The following is a 12,128-nucleotide window of genomic DNA, read 5'->3' as shown; positions in this document are numbered from 1 at the left end:
GTGTGACACTGCGATTGCAGTCAAATGATCACAATATTACCGCGTACGATCATAGCACTACAAAAAGAGGGCTTGTCATATATGTGAAAACGTGCCTTTTGAATTTTGTCTAACATTAGTAGCTTGTAGTCTAGTCAAGGAAGCATTATCCACCTAGTGGATCGAAAGTAAACCTTGAATTCGGAGGTTTAAAATATCCCTCTGGTGGTCAAATGGACCTATTAAAAAGAAAATCGCCATTGGTTGGTGGATATAAAATCTTAAGATTTTTGATAGGTTGATGCGGAATTTGTTACAGGAAATATTCACTGTCAGCTAACGTGCCAGGTTATCTGATGAGACAAGCTACAATGTAGCATTCTGTCACGTGCAACTTTGTCGACGATTGTAATTGTAATTGTAATAATTGTAATTGGCTGATGCGCATTTGGAGACAGGAGATCCCAAAAAATTTAACTAAAACTTTTTCTAGTGTTCGCAAGTATGGCTCCTCCCACTTCAGAGTCTGGAAAGACTATTTTGATGTTGTTCGGCGCAATGCATCCCAGTCTGTTGACGGATCCTATGATACCGGATCCTATGATACCGGATCCTATGATACCGGATCCTATGAGGATCCTATGATACCGGATCCTATGATACCGGATCCTATGTTATTCAGTTCATGTAACTTATTTTCACCAATCTGCTGTCGACATCAGTTTGAGAGCACTAGTTATCTGTAACGGCTGTCGTCTTCCTCCTCGTCTGAGGAGGAGAAGTTTGAAGGATCGGAGGACCAATGCGCAGCGTGGTAATTGTTCATCTTATTTAATGGAGGTGAACAACTCAAAATACAAAAAACAACAAAGTGAAAACCCGAAACAGTTCTATCTGGTGCAGACACACAAAGACTGAAAACAACCACCCACAAAACCCAACAGAAAACAGGTTACCTAAATATGGTTCCCAATCAGGGACAACGACTGACAGCTGCCTCTGATTGAGAACCATATCAGGCCAAACACAGAAAACCAACACAGAAATAGAAAACATAGATTACCCACCCAACTCACGCCCTGACCACACTAAAACAAAGAAAATACAAAAGAACTATGGTCAGAACGTGACATTATCTCCAAAGGTGGTTCTATCTTTAAATGCTGGTAGTGAATTGAGAGCCATTCAATGGCTAGCTACACTACAAACGTAATTTTGCCAGGTTCCTGTGAAGCAATTGTAATGACAGTCCACCACAACATACCCCAATGACTCACAACGAAACAGGACTGCCAAGACCCCTGAATGTGAATTAAATCAGCCTTAAATTAAACAATTGGCCTCTTAAATGTCCCTTAATTTTAAAAGGCAAAAAGGGACCCATTAAACATAACTTAATTTAAAATATTGGTCAGTGCCCTTTATTTTTCAATTTAATTTTATCAGAAAACGTATCCTTAATAATACCTTAATAGGTCCCTTTCCTTTGGGGTTTAAGGAGAGGTTAAGAGATATATGGAGCATGCCTTTATACATTAGTTTTGTTTCTGTTTATGCTAGAAGGCCAGCATCCCGGAGTCGCCTCTTCACTGTTGACATTGAGACTGGTGTTTTGCGGGTACTATTTAATGAAGCTGCTAGTTGAGGACTTGTGAGGGCGTCTGTTTCTCAAACTAGACACTCTAATGTACTTGTTCTCTTGCTCAGTTGTGCACCGGTGCCTCCCATTCTTTCTATTCTGGCTAGAGCCAGTTTGCGCTGTAATGTGAAGGGAGTAGTACACAGTGTTGTACAAGATCTTCAGTTTCTTGACAATTTCTCGCATGGAATAGCCTTCATTTCTTAGAACAAGAATAAACTGACGAGTTTCAGAATTTCTGGCCATTTTGAGCCTGTAATCGAACCCACAAATGCTGATGCTCCAGATACTCAACTAGTCTAAATTAGGCCAGTTTATTGCTTCTTTAATCAGAACAATAGTTTTCAGCTGTGCTAACAGAATTACAAAAGGGTTTTATAATGATCAATTAGCCTTTTAAAATGATCAACAAAGATTAGTGTTGATAAAACATGTTTACTGGAGAACTGAGACGAAGTAGAGACTCTGGACAGGGTGGATGAGGTTTAATTAAATGCAATTTATTCAGAGGTAAAGATATCTGAAATAGCGTGCACGGACCCTTTTCATCAAGCTCAAATGGAACTATCCGAAAGAAGCCCAGATAACAGAGTGCATATACATTTTATACAATACAGAAAGTAGGTTGAGTCTGGAAGTTCTGGTCCTCTGGTTGGTTCTGATGAGTTGGGCGAGGTCTCCTTCAGGCCAGTATCACTGTCCCATTGGCTCTGAGTAGAGTTCTTTGTCTTCAGAAATGTTCAGCTAAAACAGGAGATTAGGTGTGTGCGTAGATGTTCCTATTTTGACATTTCTGTGTGTCTCTGTAAAATGTTCATACTGAAGAGGAGTTTTTGTGTGTGCGTAAATGTTCCTGTCTTATCTGTGTTTATGAAAGGTTTACGTCAGCCCTCTGTCCTTGGGTATGTGTGTGTCTCAGTTTCTCGTGATATGCAGTACCAGGCACCCCTTTTCTTATCAGTCTTTATGAAAAGGCCTGTGTCAGCCATCTGTCTCTGGGTGTGTGTGGGTCTCCGTATCTGCTATGAGTTTGTGAGAAACCCTGTTTGGAAAGAAGTTAGTTATAACAATGTATTAGCAAATATGCTTGTGTTATAATAAATTATATTTATTACATTAGCTAACACAATGTGCCATTGGAACACAGGAGTGATGGTTGCTGATAATGGGCCTCTGTACACCTATGTAGATATTCCAGCTACAATAGTCATTTACAACATTAACAATGTCTACACTGTATTTCAGATCAATTTGATGTTAATTTCATGGACAAAACATTTGCTTTTCTTTCAAAAACAAGGACATTTATAACTGACCCCAAACTTTTGAACGGTAGTGTAAGTAAATGTAAATGTGGAAAAAGTCAAGGGGTCTGAATACTTTTTGAATGCACTGTAAATATCAAAACCAATACCACACTGACACCACATGCACATCCATGGTTTTAAGAATGGAGCAATTGTCAACGGGTTCCGATAGCAGGGTTGCCAGGTCTAACAAGTAAATTATAGTCCAATGACTACTCAACCTGACAAAAAGCCTGAAAACCAGCTCACATTTTTGTTCCCCCCACAGCAAGAGAGGAGTTGCCACATTTATACAATAAACCCTTTTTCCATTACGCTATCGAGCTAATTAAGAAGGAATATCGAAGTAACTCGTAAAGACGTTAGAAGTAAAATTAGGTTTTCATGAAAAATTATAATCATTTCGAACTATGACATGACGTAACAAATGTTCAATATGTCGCAAGAGAAAAGGTAATTTGCCCTTATCAAACTCGCCAGATAAATTTTCCATCAATGGATGTCGATTTAACTTGTTTTGACTGCTATGATTAAGCAATAAGGCACAAGGGGGGCATGGTATATGGCCAATATACATACCACAGCTAAGGGCTGTTCTTAAGCATGGCGTAATGCGGACTGCCTGGATACAGCTGTGGTTTATTGGCCATATTAGGCAACCCTCCTGGGGTGACTTATTCCTATTATAAACTGGTTACCAACGTAATTAGAACACTAAAAATAAATGTTTTGTCATAACCCTGGGATACAATCTGACAGTCCACGGCTTTCAGCCAATTCAGGGCTCAAACCCGGTTTATAATTATAAATAAATCCCTTTTGTGCGTGAGCATAACCTATAAATAAAACCGACAGGAGAGTTTAAGTGATGAAAGTGGGACAGAGGATCTCGAAATCTCTGAGCAAGAAACACTTTGTCCAATAAAAAAAAATAAAAAAATGTTGGGTTATTTCTAGCAATTGTGCCCTTATAATGTGCCAGACCCGCACAGACAGCTGTGTGTTATGTGTTATGCTGTTCGTTGGTTTTGTTGTACTTACCTGTACCCAGTGTTCGCGGGATCCGACATGCCAGTCAACCTGCTATCTGCCAACAACGGGAATGCCTGGAATGTTCTGGTGGAGCAGGGGAGCGGGGTCGCCATCGCAAGTTTAAGGGCATGTTTAGCCATTGTTCTCTCTCTTACGTCTGGTCTTCACAAGAGATGGTCACGGTTGTTTTGTACGGGCATCCTAAATGTATTTGGCGTGGACTACGCCCAAACAGTAGCCTGCGTGGAGTTGGGTTAATAAACCGTGAATTCGTAAACTCAATCCTCTGTCTGTACAATTGTTCCTTTATGATCTAGCCAGGTCATTACACTATAAACAGTTATAAATGGCCCATTTGCGAGATTGACTTGGCATTTCAATAGGCATAAACTACAGACAAAAATCTGGGTTTATGATTGTAATTCAATTTTGACATGGTTTGCTTAGAAAGATACAGTTGAAGTCGGAAGTTTACAGACACTTAGGTTGGAGTCATTAAAACTTGTTTTTCAACCACTCCACACATTTCTTGCTAACAAACTATAGTTTTGGCAAGTCGGTTAGGACATTTACATTGTGCATGACACAAGTAATTTTTCCAACAATTGTTTACAGACAGATTATTTCACTTATAATTCACAATTCCAGTGGGTCAGAACTTTACATACACTAAGTTGACTGTTATGGAAAATTCCATAAAATTATGTCATGGCTTTAGAAGCTTCTGACAGGCTAATTGACATAATTTGAGTCAATTGGAGGTGTACCTGTGGATGTATTTCAAGGCCTACCTTCAAACTCAGTGCCTCTTTGCTTGACATCATCGGAACATCAAAAGAAATCAGCCAAGACCTCAGAAAGAAAATTGTAGACCTCCACAAGTCTGGTTCATCCTTGGGAGCAATTTCCAAACACCTGAACGTACCACGTTCATCTGTACAAACAATAGTAGGCAAATATAAACACCATGGGACCACGTAGCCGTCATACCGCTCAGGAAGGAGACACGTTCTGTGGTGCAAAAAGTGCAAATCAATCCCAGAACAACAGCAAAGGACCTTGTGAAGATGCTGGAGGAAACAAAAGTATCTATATCCACAGTAAAATGAGTCCTATATCGACATAACCTGAAAGGCCACTCAGCAAGGAAGAAGCTACTGTTCCAAAACCAGAATAAATGTCACGACTTCTACCGAAGGTGGCTCCTCTCCCTGTTCGGTCGGCGTCGCCGGTCTACCAATCCCTTTTTCCTTTTCTGTTTGTTTTGTCTTTGGTTCTTTTCACACCTGGTTTTCATTTGCGTTTATTTCTGTGTGTATATATATATACCCTGTTGCCTGCCTAGGTTTGTGCGGGATTAGTCTTCGTTGTGATGTGCTCGGTTGGATTTACCGTTATTTGTTTTCACGGTTACGTAAGTGTATGAGTGTCGGAACTGTGTTTGTTCCTCCGTGCGTTTGCACGGGTTCTCTGTTACGAGGGCGGCGTCCTTTTCGATTGTGCCATTCCAGTGTTGATGGACTGTCTTATTAAAACACGCTTCTCAGACATCCCTGCTCTCCTGCCCCTGACTCCTACACCTATCACCTAGACGCACCTTATCACAAATAAAAAGGCCAGACTACGGTTTGCAACTGCACATGGGGACAGAGATCGTACTTTTTGGCCATAATGACCATCGTTATGTTTGGAGGAAGAAGGGGGTGGCTTGCAAGCCGAAGAACACCATCCCATTCGTGAAGCACGGGGGTGGTAGCATCATGTTTTGGGGGTGCTTTGCTGCAGGAGGGACTGGTGCACTTCACAAAATAGATAACACATGAGGGAGGAAAATTATGTGGATATATTGAAGCAACATCTCAAGACATCAGTCAGGAAGTTAAAGCTTGGTCGCAAATGGATCTTCCAAATGGACAATGACCCCAAGCATACTTCCAAAGTTGTGGCAAAATGGCTTAAGGACAACAAAGTCAAGGTATTGGAGTGGCCATCACAAAGCCCTGACCTCAATCCTGTAGAAAATGTGTGGGCAGAACTGAAAAAGCATGTGCGAGCAAGAAGGCCTACAAAACCTGACTCAGTTACACCAGCTCTGTCAGGAGGAATGTGCCAAAATTCACCCAACTTATTGTGGGAAGCTTGTGGAAGTCTACCTGAAACGTTTGACCCAAGTTAAACAATGTAAAGGCAATGCTACCAAATACGAATTGAGTGTATGTAAACTTCTGACCCACTGGGAATGTAATGAAAGAAATAAAAGCTGAAATAAATAATTCTCTCTACTATTATTCTGACATTTTCACATTCTTAAAATAAAGTGGTATAACTGACCTAAGACAGGGAATTTTTACTCTGATTAAATGTCAGGAATTGTGGAAAAACTGAGTTTAAAATGTATTTGGCTAAGGTGTATGTAAACTTCCGACTTCAACTGTAGATGCAGGTAGCCTATAGCCCTTGATAGGCCTACATCTCATTTCAGATAGTCTACAGTAGCCTAGGCAACATGTGTACCGAACAATTTAGCAGCTTGCTTAGTTCAAATTAACACACCAGACACAGAATTAAATTTTTACAATATGTACTGTCTATATACTTGTCAACAACAGCCAGTGTTTATTGCTATATAATGTATTTTACCTGTAGCCTAATCTGACTGCTGTTGCTGTCAATCTAATGCGTTCTAACAATTAATCGGCAATTGCAATAGAGCTTTGATCATTTCCAATTTAATTAACTAAACAACGTCATTAATAATTGTATATTATTAACTGGGTGGCTCAAGCCCTGAATTCTAATTGGCTGACAGCCATGGTATATCAGACCGTCATTATTACTGCTCTAATTAAGTTGGTAACCAGTTTATAATAGCAATAAGGCACCTTGGGGGTTTGTGGTATATTGCCAATATACCACGGCTAAGGGCTGTGTCCAGGCACTCTGTGTTGCATCGCGCTTAAGAACAGCCCTTAACCATGGTATATTGGCCATATACCACACCTCCTCGGACCTTATTGCTTAAATAACACACGGCTCCAGCAATACATTGAAGTTCTAGGCTATTTATTAAATCAGTTTGCCAGCTCCAGGTAGGCTACACAAGTGATTTGCAATGACTCCAGTGAAATAGTCGTGTCAACCTATGTAGTGTATCAAATAGTAGCCTACAGTAACCTACAATGGTATGGAAATGAATAGGCTACTTACTGGCCAACAGATGCAAATGTTTCATTCTCTACATTTAATGTCAGTTTCATCGAGTCATTTTCCCCATAACAGAAACACGCTAGGGAGTTCCATAACTTCCATAGCAAAATTCCACTCGTGCAGCCCAAGACCCAAGAACTGAACATGCGTATAAAAAAACACTTACAGTAGCTTGATACCGTTTTCCATAAGCAAAGTCGACATTAGATTAGAATCGATTTTAAACACCTCCGAGTTAATGTATCTAATGCGCTCTATCTACTATGCTCTTTTTTCCAGTGTTTTGCTGCAGTTATTTATTTATGCGCATCAGTTCTTAGCGTGTTCATGTTTTATAGAAAAGGGGTTGGGGGGTAAATTTGTCGCCATTATGACAATCTAAATAGCTTACCTTCAACGGGTAAAAACAAAGATCTTTATAACTGGGTATAAATTTGTCATAGTGGGCAGAACAAGCAAGGACGTGGGCAGAGCCAAGCATTAGCGTATTCTAGCATCATCTGCATATTTCCGTTAGGGAACGACTACTCTGAAGTGTGCGTGTGCAAGAACTCAATTCGCCTTTGCGCATCTTCTAAACAACGCAATTACAAAAAATAAGAAGAAGAACATTTTATAAAGGGTAAAGTCTACAAAACTTAGTCCACTTCTGTTCATAACAGATTCTAGTTTTGGGAACAGAAAACTGTATTGAGATCAAAATGTTTCATCGATGAGAACATATGTTGAATATCGGCCAAAATCCTTCTTCTCCCATATTTGGTAGTGAGGGAAAACGCCAAGCGGATGCTTCACATTTATTCATCAGGTGAAACGTCTCATAGTTATATCTGTGGTAAAAAAAATATATGTCACTACATGTGTTGGTTCTGCTCTGTCCTCTCACTCACGTGACTCAGCTGCATGCTGCAGTGCTTTCTCAACACACACCCCTCTCTGCCCCACCTATTTAAAAAAAAAAAAAAGAAAAGAGAAATGCCATGGCAGCCACGGTGTAACATACTGTACAGTACCAGTCAAAAGTTTGGACACATCTACTCATTCCAGGGTTTTTCTTTATTCGTACTATTTTATATATTGTTGAATAATAGTGAAGACATCAAAACTATGAAATAACACATATGGATCATATGGATCATGTAGTAACCAAAAAAGTGTTAAACAAATCTAAATATATTTTAGATTTTTCAAAGTAGCTACCCTTTGTCTTGAAGACAGCATTGCACACTCTTGGCATTCTCTCAACCAGCTTCATGAGGTAGTCACCTGGAATGCATTTCAATTAACAGGTGTGCGTTGTTAAAAGTTAATTTGTGGAATTTCTTAATGCGTTTCAGCCAATCAGTTGTGTTGTGACAAGGTAGGGGTGGTATACAGAAGATTTAAAAAATGTATCACTGCCCCAATACTTTTGGAGCTCACTGTAGGTATTCCTCTTGTCGAGGTGGGATAGGGTAGAGTACAGTGCTACGGAGACTGTCTTGTTTGTGATCTGTTGAGGCGGTATGTAAATTGTAGTGGATGTCGGGTAAGGGACTAGACTCAAAACACTTCATGATGACAGAGCGGAGTGATAGGCATTTAGTTCATTTACAGGAACAATGGTGGATATCTTTAAGCAGGTGGGGACAACAGAGAGGGAGAGGTTGAATATGTCAGTAAACACTCCAGCCAGCTGGTCTGCGCATACTCTGAAGACACAGCTTCGGATGCCGTCCGGGCCAGTAGCCTTGCGAGGGTTAACACACGTTGAAAGTCCTACTGTCCTCGGCTGAAGAGATCGGGAGCCCGCAGGCCTCGTGAGCAGAAGGGTTCACGGCGGCGGCTCTGTGTCGATTTCTTAGAAGCGGGTGTAGAAGGTGTTTAGCTTGTCTGGGAGTACCTCGTGTCTATGCCATTGAATTGCGACTCCACTTTGTCCCTGTCTTTTTGCCTCTTTTGATTAACTTACAGAGGTCATAGCTGGTCTGTTTGTACTCGTCCATGTTCCCAGTCACCTTACTGTGGTTAAATGGAGTGGTTCACGCTTTCAGTTTTGCGAGAATGCTGCCACCTTATCAAAAAAATGTTGGGGTTTGGGTATGTTCTAATCGTCACTGTAGAAACAACATCCTCTATTTACTTCCTGATGAGCCCAGTGACAAAGTCAATGTAGTCGTAAATGTTATTCCCAGAGGTGATCCAAAACATCCCCCATTTCCAGAAGATCATGTCTGTTATAGGAAATTATACCATAAATGTTTTGAGCAAATAAAGTAAGAATTAACCCCCCCCCCCAAAAAAATGTGTGTTTCTATTTTTCGTTCAGTTTATAAATATAGTGTCTGACACGAACGGAATGAACCTGCTCGTTGAATGACAACGGTGATCCTCCGCTCTCTAGTCTGCCTAAAAGGGGAGATTGACATCCATCTGATCTGTTTGAGTGTATACTATGGGTTTCCTTTGATTACGTTACTGATTAAGCTTTTTTTCTCCATTTCCAGGACTCATTTGTCATACTTAAGTAAAAGTGAAGATACCATTGTTTTTTGTTTTTTTTCTGCTCTTTTGCACACCAGTATTTAAACCAGTATTTATACACTGCACATCCTCATCTGCACATCTATCACTCCAGTGTTAATTGCTAAATTGTAATTACTTCGCCACTATGGCCTATTTATTGCCTTACCTCCTTACTTAATTTGCACACACTGTATACAGATTTTCTATTGTGTTATTGACTGAACGTTTGTTTATCCCATGTGTAACTCTGTGTTGTTGTTTTTGTCGCACTGCTTTGCTTTATCTTGGCCAGGACGCAGTTGTAAATGAGAACTTGTTCTCAACTGGCCTACCTGGTTAAATAAAGGTGAAATAAAAAATAATAAAAAATACCTTAATAGAAAATGACTCAAGTAAAAGTCACCCAGTAAAATACTAATTGAGTATCTGGTTTTAAATATACTTAAGTACAGTGGTGGGAAAAAAGGACCCAGTTGTCATACTTGAGTAAAAGTTTCAAAATAAATGCTATACATCAAATTCCTTATATTAAGCAAACCAGACGGCACTCCAACACTTAGACATAATTTACAAACACAGTTTTCAGTGGCAGTAGCGATGACAATTGATAATTGCATGAATTGGGCCATAATTCCATCCTGCCCAAGCAAATGAAATGTAACAAGTACTTTTTGGTGTCAGGGAAAATGTATAAGAGTAAAAAGTACATACACTATATATATATATATATATAAAGGTATTTGGACACCACTTCAAAAGAGTGTATTCGGCTATTTCAGCCACACCCGTTGCTGACAGGTGCATAGAATCGAGCACACAGCCATGCAATCTACATAGACAAATATTGGCATTAGAATGGCCTTACTGAAGAGCTCAGTGACTTTCAACGTTGCACCATCATAGGATGCCCTATTTTCCAACAAGTCAGTTTGTCAAATTTCTGCCTCAATATGATTAGCATGAGGTTGTAAGTAACAAACAAAAAAAATACCAGGACATAGACATATCTGGGCAGAAAGCTTAAATTATTGTTTATCTAACTGCACTGTCCAATTTACAGTAGCTATTATAGTGAAAGAATACCATGCTTTTGTTTGAGGAGAGTGCACAATTATGAACTTTAAAATGTGTTCATAAACCAACTAGGCACATTTGGGCAGTCTTGAAACAACACATTATGGCCTTTCTCTTACATTTCAAAGATGATACAAAAAAAAAAAGCCTGTTTTTTTCTTTGTATTATGTTTTACCAGATCTAATGTGTTATATTCCCCTACAATAATTTCACATTTCCACAAACATCAAAGTGTTTCCTTTCAAATGGTATCAAGAATATGCATATCCTTGCTTCAGGTCCTGAGCTACAGGCAGTTAGATTTGGGTATGTCATTTTTAGGCGAAAATTGAAAAAAGGGTCCAATTCTTTTAACCATCTGGCAGTCCGATGGAGGAATCTGGGTTTGGCGGATGCCAGGAGAATGCTACCTGCCTGAATGCATATTGCCAACTGTAAAGTTTGGTGGAGGAGGATTAATGGTCTTGGACTGTTTTCCATGGTTCGTGCTAGGCCCCTTAGTTCAAGTGAAGGGAAATCTTAATACTACAGCATACAATGACATTCTAGACTATTCTGCGCTTCCAACTTTGTGGCAACAGTTTGGGGAAGGCCCTTTCCTGTTTCAGCATGACAAGGTCCCCGTGCGCAAAACTTGTCCCATAACAGAAATGGTTTGACGAGATGATTGGTGTGGAAGAACTTGACTGGCCTGCACAGAGCCCTGACCTCAACTCCATTGAACACCTTTGGGATGAATTGGAACACTGACTGCAAGCCAGGCCTAATCGCCCAACATCAGTGCCTGACTTTACTAATGCTCTTATGGCTGAATAGAAGCAAGTCCCCGCAGCAATGTTCCAACATCTAGTGGAAAGCCTTCCCATAAGAGTGGAGGCTGTTATAGCAGCAAAGGGGGGACCAACTCCATATTAACGCCCATGATTTTGGAATGAGATGTTCGACGAGCCGGTGTCCACATACCTTTGGTCATGTAGTATATTTTCTTTAGAAATGTAGTGGAGTAAAAGTTGTCAAAAATATAAATAGTAAAGTACAGATATCCTACTTTAAAGTATTTTTACCACTTTCCTTTTCCAGACATGGCCTGCCAAGACGATACCGCCAAAGCAATGACTACCTGGTCGTAGCCCCGTGATGCCATCGCAGAGACGACGAACGGTCCATTACTACAACCATGGGCTGTAGCGTACATTTGGTTTGAGCGGGCCTGTCAATGTCTCTGTGTTGGATCATTCTTGAATTACAGTGGGATTTGGGCATGGCATTTTGGGAAAAAATGTACTTTAAAAAAAACTTTTTTTCCTATATTTGTTTTTATCTTAATGTATTTGGGTACATCTTCCCATTCTAAATAAACTAATATGGTAGCCCTGCCATGCTA

The 12,128-nt window shown here is 40.0% G+C and overlaps 1 long non-coding RNA gene across 1 annotated transcript in view; it reads left to right on the top strand.

Moving 5' to 3' along the window:
- LOC139560272 (uncharacterized) overlaps positions 1–12,128 on the top strand; it is a 40,764-nt gene extending 28,636 nt beyond the window's left edge. The window contains exon 2 of the long non-coding RNA XR_011671901.1: positions 11,825–12,128. This is a non-coding gene — a long non-coding RNA (uncharacterized lncRNA). The remainder of the gene's footprint in view (positions 1–11,824) is intronic.

The sequence above is a fragment of the Salvelinus alpinus genome, chromosome 30 (assembly GCF_045679555.1).
Source record: "Salvelinus alpinus chromosome 30, SLU_Salpinus.1, whole genome shotgun sequence".
In the NCBI taxonomy this organism is placed as follows: Eukaryota; Metazoa; Chordata; class Actinopteri; order Salmoniformes; family Salmonidae; genus Salvelinus; species Salvelinus alpinus.
The sequence above is the reverse complement of the archived record's forward strand: the minus strand, read 5'-3'. Positions and strand labels throughout refer to the sequence as shown.